Raw genomic sequence first — 8,036 nt, forward strand, 5'->3', positions numbered from 1 at the left:
ATACTTGCTCTTTCAGTGTGCTTATCTGCTAGGCAGGCTCTCAGCTGGGATCCTCTGGGATTCCTTCTTGTGCATTAATAGCAATTAGGGCGCAGTGGTTAACGAATCCGACTAGGAACCATGAGGTTGCAGGTTCGGTCCCTGCCCTTGCTCAGTGGGTTAACGATCCGTCATGGCCGTGAGCTGTGGTGTAGGTTGCAGACGCGGGTCGGATCCCGCGTTACTGTGGCTCTGGCGTAGGCCGGTGGCTACAGCTCCGATTGGACCCCTAGCCTGGGAACCTCCGTATGTCGCAGGAGCGGCCCAAGAAATGGCAAAAAGACAAAAAAAAAAAAAAAATAGCAGTTAGGAGTATTTACAGTGATCTTCTTTATGGCCAAGTGTGGCTTTAAGCCTTCATGTCTCCCACTGCTGGGCAGAGGATCTGTATTGTCCCAGCACCACGGCTCCTGAGAAGTGGATGGCTGAGGAGGCCCTTTTGCTTGTACTTGGTTTGGAGCGGTCTGACTGCCTCTGGCTGTCCATGCAAAGAGATGGTCGGCTCTGGGTGGCATTACTGGAAACGGGACCTTCACTGGCCTTGCTCTGACCTTGGCCCATTTTGAAAAGCCTGTGGTCCGGTGTGGCCAAGCGGTCTCAGCTTGCTGACAGACAGGTAAAGACTGGCCAGAAATTGTGGTCAATTCAAGAAGGCAAACAGAGATAAATAAATAATACCATGTTGTTTCTCCTGTTCTTTGTTCTCAGCATGCTTTGTCGTTAAAGAGAGTCATCTCTAAAAGAAAGCATTTATCTTAGTTTATTTTTTTTGTATGAAAGCAGCTCTTTGGAGATAAAATACAGAAGGAAAAAGATGAGGATAACAAAGTCAAAGTCAAAATCGTCTGCTCCGCAGCCCTGGTTGTGGGGTTGGCAAGTTGGTGTGTGACTGTGACCTGCCAACTCAGGGCTAGTTCGTGGGGTGGGGGGTAAACTGAGAGAATACAGGTATTTATCAAGCACCTGCTGAGTGCCAGACCCCGTCCTGTGAGCCAAGGATAATGAGCTGAATCAAAAGCACTTCCTCCTCTCGTGGACCTTATGTTGCAGGGGAAGAGGCCTCACCCCAGCAGTGTGAGTCGTTGCCTGGTACCTCCTCCCAAACCACAGTATGTTCCTTGAAGGGAAAGAACATGGGTCTCTTACAGCAGATCACAAGGGAGCCTGTTAACAAGGGACCCTGGCTGGAGGGGCAGGGCGGGCTTCTCTGGGAAAGGAAAGGCTGAGCCAGAATCCGGAAGAAGGGCAGGGGTTGCAGGGGAGCTGGTGTGGGGGCAGCACCAAGGGGCAGAGAAGAGGGCCCCTCAGGCGCCACACGTAGCATGTCTGTGGTCCTGAACCAAGACCGGCAGTACATCCCTAAGGAGGAAGAGGGGCGTGTGGGCCAGAGGAGCCCGCAGTAAGGGATGGTGGGGCGCAGCGGAGAAGCCCCTCACGCAGACTCTGTAGATTACAGGGAGACTTCGAATTGTCTTAAACCACTGGAAGGTTTAGGCAGAGTATAGCAGTGATCCTATTTGTGTTTGGACAGGTGGGCTCTGGCTGCAGGGAGGAGACCCACAAGGACTGGGGAGGGGCCGGAAGGAGGACGTTGCAGTGTTGGCAGCAGGTGGGCAGTGTTCAGAGCCATTTAGGAGGGGAGACAGGCAGCAGAATGACAGGAACGCCTGTCTCTACTGGGCCGGGCTCACCTGCAGGCTCTCTGATCAGATCAGCAGGAGGTACCCGGATGAATGTGCATCGTCCCATCAGTCTCTCTGATGCGCCCACACAGAATTCAGGCGTGGTCGCGTCCCAGCCGGACCTTCCAAAGGGACTGCAGGGCAGGCATTGCCATTCGACGCAGCACAGGTGCGTGGAGAGGCCAGAGCTGAGCACGGGTCTTCTGCATGTGGCCCCTTGGGGTGGCCAGGCGCTGCTGGCCCTCGGCTCCCTCCTTGGCAAGTGGCAGGAAGGTGTGTCCGTCTTGTCTGCGGACCACATCGCTCCTCCCTCTCCCGCCTCATCAGCTCGAGGGAACGAGCTGCTCTGTCTGTCCCATCCCTTCGCACAGGAAGTGATGTGGATCAGACCAAACACGGAGGCCCCCCGAGCTCAGAAAGGGTTCAGGAACACCCCCCCCCCCGGGGGGGGAGCATTTTCTCAGTTGTGTTGTGGGTCTCCACCCCTCTCCTTCTCCTCATTTTATGATTCCTCTCCATCATATTCATCCTATTTTTGTGCCTCTTTTTCTCCGGACTTCCCATCCCTGCTAAGGACAGATGACATGCTGCTGTGTTCACTTGGTGGCATATGTGGTGGCTCTGAAAGCCCGCGTCAGAGTGTGTGAGGGCAGTTACAGGACCGTGGAACCTATCCATGGCACTGTTACCCTGTTTAGCACACATGTTAAGAATATTTATGCTGAGATAATCCACGCATAATTGAGAGGTACACTTTGGCAGGTCCAGCTTCAAAACTGATGTTTTCTTCTGGTTGACTACCAAGCAAAAATCACATCCCTGGACTTTGTACCTTGAACTGCACAGCAACAATGAGACAGGCTTTCGCAGACTGTGGATAATTATCCAAGTCTCATGTGACTTTTGAGGTGTGTCCGTGACTCATAACCACATCACATTTCATGTAGGGTAAGTCCACACACCTTTTTCCCTGGAATAAAATGACCTTTGGTCATCCCTCACGCCCCCAATATTTCATTTTTATTGTTGTTTTTCTTACACATTCTGTACATATGTTACAAGTGCAACCTCCCTATGAAAATCCAAAAAAAGGGCTTCCTTAGGGCGACGGGCGTGGATGGGGGCGAGTGTGTGGCTCCCCCTCGTCGGGCCTGCACCCTCCCCCTCATCAGCTCCTCACCGAGTGTCTCGACATAGCTCAGTGCATTCGGACTTACCTGCAGTGGATGCTTCCTGTCGAAACTTGGCCCGAGCGAAAAGATGAAAAGCAAGAGCGTGATGGCTTTTCTGGTGGGAAGCAGAAGGTCTGGTTCTCGTGTTGGCTTTGAAACCGACGTCAGTTCCACTTTCTTACACACACAGTCTGTCAAAACAAATGAGATCCTGACATACGGGTTTTCTGGGACTTGAACCGTACTGTCGGCCTGGGAACTGCAAAGGAACTATGAGAAGAATCTAGGAGGATCTGAGGATCTGAGGGCTTCCTGAGAGGCAGAAATCTGGATCAAGCAGCTTCCAATGGCAAATGCAGTAAGTGACCGATCGGTAAGGATTTGTGTCGTTGTGGCCACCCAGTAACATGCTGCCTGTGCTGGTTGTAAAGGACGCATTTTTGCTGGGAGGGCTTTTTCCTGGCAGCCTGAGTTAGACACCTCTTGAGTAGAGGTACTTAGGTTTTCAAAATGCTGTTTTAACCTTTAAGGTGCCCATTGGAGTTCCTGTTGTGGCTCAGCGGTTAATGAACCTGACTGGCATCCATGAGGACGCAGGTTCAATCCCTGGCCTTGCTGCGTGGGTTCAGGATCCAGTGTTGCTGTGAGCTGTGGTGTACATTGCCGACGTGGCTCAGATCCTCTGTCTCGGTGGCTGTGATGTAGGCTGGTGGCTGCAGCTCCAATTTGACCCCTAGCCTGGGGAAACTTCATGTGCCATGGGTGTGGCCCTAAAAAGCAAAATAAATAAATAAATAATAAAATAAAATAAATTAAATTAAGCTGCCCATTATCCAGTTACCCAGAGAGCCATAGCTAGTATTTTGTTGTTTGTTCTTGGAGTCTGTGTATCTTCTTGTAATTCACACTGTTTTTTTTCTTCTGCTAATACTTTATGAATGCAACACTACATTGTGCTGTTGAAAACAATGTGGGGCTGCTTACATGATCATTGAGCATAAGTGCTTAGTACATAGTAAGCATTCTGTAAATATTTGAAGCAACAAAGTGACAACGCAGCATGCTCTAGCCTTAGCATGAATCTTAATAGGCCCATACAAGTCTCTATATAAAACAGGATAACCTTCACTCTGTTTTTGGTGAACCTTATAATTAGCTCAACCAGAAAAGATTTTCAGATTTATGGCATTTTTGTCACTTGTCTTTATCGTGCACTCTGCCCGACTGAACCCAGGCTGCTCAGGGAGCAAAAACCCAGTCCTGGGTCTGTGGCTGCCTTTCCAGCCCCAGGATCTTCCTGTGATATCACGAATGATGGGGGCCTCAGGCCCCAGGTGGTTCAGGCAGGGAGAGAGGCATGCTGAGCACCCCCTCCTGAAACCCCAACCCGCCCCTGGGGGGCACGGGGTACAGTCCCTCTTCTCCTGCCCACCCACCCCCACGCTCCCCTGAAATCACGGATAGTCGCCCAATAGAGACTGTTGTTGGCAGTTGTTCAGAACACCTGACCCGATTTGGGATCAGCAGCATTAAAGGACCTTATTCTGAGTCTGAAAATCCACTGGAGTCACGGTGAAGTCATCTTCCAGCCCCTTTATCCACCAGACCTCCTGAGCTGAACACTGGAGCTTTGCTTCTCCGTTTTCCATGGTACAAAAAAGGGAGAAAATCAGGACTGCAGCTGTGTGATGCTGCACTCAGTAACTTGAAAGGGGGAAGAGAAGCAGGGGAGCCAGAGGCCACATGACGCAGAACGTCACCTCCTTTAGCTCCGAAGCACAGACATTTGTCTTCAGTAGGACAGGTCACAACCCTAGAAAGTCATGTCTGGAAAATTACTCCAAACAAGGTTCAAAAACATAAACTTCGGCTGAAACAGACTAAAGGAGGAAACACCAACAAAACAGGATTTCAAACATCTTTGACATGTGCACAACCAAAAGAGCTGCTTTCTACGCTTGGTGGGGTTTCAGGTTTAGCTCCCGTGTATCACTGCCCTCTCCAAAGTTTCCGAGGCCGTGGGGCCATGGGAGGCCACTGTGAAAAGGCCCTGGGCCATCTCCCTCACCCAGCAAGAGGACACACTGACGGGAAGTCCCACAAAACCCGTCCCACCTGGAAATGCCTGCACACCCCCGTCTGATTCCCGCAAGACCAGACAAGAAGCAGCCACATTTGCGGGTGAACAGTCAGCCAATCTCAAATATAAATATTCCCCTCAAGTAGCTGTGTGACTCTATCCATGAAACACGTAGGGAGTCTGTTCTTTATCGTTTTTCCATTAAAACGCAGTCCTAACAGAGCTCAGACTACCCAGTAACATCTGCTCCAAATTTCCTCATGATTTATGTGACCCTGTGGCCGACTCCCTGTATAAATATAGATGTTTGAGCGGGATCTTGTTCTAAATACGAGGAAGAGTAGAAAGATAGGTATTTAATTCCATCGCCAAACTTTTTTAGAACTTAGAACATCGTTTTGTCAACCAGATGTCCATACAGCCACAGTTATTATTTCATGTCAGTGGAACATGAGGGGGCTTCAGATATGTATGTCCTTTGTAATTCATTCCGAGTATTTTACCGAAGTTATTTCCATAAGGGCTGCAGGCAAGAGAAGGAACAGATTCTATGAACTCTTCTCTGAATCTCACTGGTCTCGCAAAAATTTAAGGACAGGCACACCTCGTTCTTTTGACTCTCAGATTACTCTTTGGGTGAAAGTTTCATCTCAAGGTTATGCAAAAAAAATTTTTAATGAAAGTGAGAAGGAAAAACATGGCCATGTTTGATTGAGGGCAGAGGGGCCTGACAGTGCCAGGATGTTCCTATGTTGGGGGAGGTTCTACTTTGGGAATTTTGTGTCCACTTACTCTGGCTGCTGTGTGGGGAATAGACTGGACTTCGGGGGTGGAAGTGGGGAGACTGGCTACTCAGGGGTCACAGGGCAGATGAAGGGCAGGAGGCGAGCTCAAGAGAGGGGGCGAACCCATCAAATGGACTTGCTCATTCCTTAAGGAAGCGGAAGGACCACGGTGCAGAGAAGCTGGCTGCCGGTCCCTGAGGGGCTGGTCGGACGGCTCCTTAAGAGGGGAGATCCGGGAAGAGGCCAGGCCTCAGATCAGTCCAGGCTTATACAAGCTGGCATGCTGGTGAGACCTCAGGTGGAGGGATATCGGCGAGGAAAGCAGGCGGGGTGCCAGGCTGCACCCCCACGCGCACACCGAGTCAGGTCCTCTGTCGTCTGGGTGGTAGGTGAGTGCTCCCTGCAAACCTCTTTTGGAGAAAATAGACCGCAAACAACCCCCCAAAACCCCACCTCCAAACACTGCTATAAGCAGTGGGGAGTCGGTGCAAGATTTTAATCAGGGAAACGAGTAAAACTGATTTGTGGTTGGGTCCACCTGGGAGCAATGCAGAGGGTCGGGAGGAGGCTTCAGACCCACCTGCCGCCCCGACCCCAACCTCCCCGCCACCTCGCCCCCCACCTCCTACCCCCACGGCCTCGCCCATCACCGCCTCCTCCCTCCTCCCATCTCCCCCCACCTCCCCCCACCCTGACCCCGCCCCTCACCAGCTGTTTGGATTTGGGCTAATTAAGTCACCCTTCTGAGCGCAGGTTCCCTGAGAGCCGAGGGGGAGCTAGGCCTGCCTCCGTGGTGGGGCTGCTGTGAGAACGGTGATGGCCGTGTCCCGGGTGGGACGCTGCACGTGTGGGTTCCCTTCTCCGTGACCCAGCACCTCCTGTCATGGCTCAGCTAGCCGGCGGCAGCTGGACACTGATTCCAGCCCCAGCTCTGCCAGAGGCGCCAGTCCAGGCCTGTGGGAGGCGAGCCCAGTCCAGGCTGGCGTGTAGCCGAGGCGTCTGGGCGGCGGTGAGTGTGGGGCTGGGGGCTCGGATGGAAGCGGGTGTTGAGGGATGCGGGGTAAAGAGGAGCCTTTGGGGTCTGGTCAGGCGGAGGGGCTGCTGGCAGCCTCGTGCAGGAGCGGGAGCAGGTCCTGTGTCGCCGCCCCGTCCCCACACTGGACCTGGAGCTCCTCTGGCCTGCCTTCCCTCCAGCGCCCTCCCGCCGCCTTTTCATCTCCGCTGCTCCCGTCCCAGCGGAGCTCCGGCCTCCTCCTTCCTCTTCCGCCTCCTCGCTCCCAGGCGTCGTGCTTTCCGCAGCGCTAACCCTTGAGCACCTGCCCTTTTGCAACCTCAGAACTTGCTTTCCGCCTCTTTTCAGGCAGGTGCGAGGTCTTTCCTCCCAAAGAAGGGATGCTGTCTACTGATCTGCCTTTCTGCCGGCCTGGGGCCCTGCTGCCTTCTGCTCCTGCTCCAGCCTCTGCCCTGGCCCAGCCTCTGCCCTGGCCCAGCCTCACCTTGCGGGAGGTGCCGGGAGGTGTCGGAGGGACGGGACGGCAGGGAGAAGGGGGCGTGGCTGGCTGGCCAAAGGCCACAAGAGGCAGCGTGACCTGGGCAGTGGCCCTGCAGTGCTTGCTGCAGACAGGGATGTCCTTCTTTGGGGGAAGCCCCAGGCCCCTCTTCTGACGGCTCTTTTGGAAGTCAGACTGGAAGGAGGCCAGTGTCTGGGGTGTGTGGATTCAGAGCAAGGTCGGGGCACTGGTCCCCCAACATTTTCCTCTGGGTCATGGCGAGGGCTCTGCCAGAGTTCTGCCCCATGGCCCTGCCTGGGGAGGGCTTGTAGGGGACAGGCGATCTTTGAGCGTCCGATTCCAGGCTTCTCTTCCTGAACACAGGCCCCTTCCTGCCTCTTCTCCCGGTGGGCTTTCATTGCTGGGCCCGTCCCTTCCTAAATCCTTAACTCACCTCTCAAGCCACACTGTAGCCACACTCTACCCCTGTTCTAGGGACCCGTGTCACAATCAGGATCCATAGGCCTTTCCTGGGCTCCATCGTCACACATCACCTGCAGCTCTCCATGTCACAAAGGTCCTGGGACATTTCCAACAAAGTCTTAGTTCACTCAGAACATACGAAGACTTTTTCTCACGTCAGCGTCGAGGCATAATTTCCATATGGTCACGTGCATCCGTGCTAAGCGTACAGGTGGATGAGTTCTGACAAATGTGCACATTCCTGGAGCCACCCTCACAAGCAAGACACAGAACGTTTCTGTTGCCCAGATAGTTCCCTTGCATCC

The 8,036-nt window shown here is 53.2% G+C and overlaps 1 long non-coding RNA gene across 1 annotated transcript; it reads right to left on the minus strand.

The window, feature by feature from the left end:
• LOC106509570 lies at positions 777–6,574 on the minus strand. The gene is made up of 2 exons (XR_002341921.1): positions 6,467–6,574; positions 777–3,084 (listed from the first exon to the last, which is right to left on the minus strand). It is a non-coding gene; the product is annotated as an uncharacterized LOC106509570 (long non-coding RNA).

This window comes from Sus scrofa, chromosome 2 (assembly GCF_000003025.6).
Source record: "Sus scrofa isolate TJ Tabasco breed Duroc chromosome 2, Sscrofa11.1, whole genome shotgun sequence".
NCBI lineage: Eukaryota > Metazoa > Chordata > Mammalia > Artiodactyla > Suidae > Sus > Sus scrofa.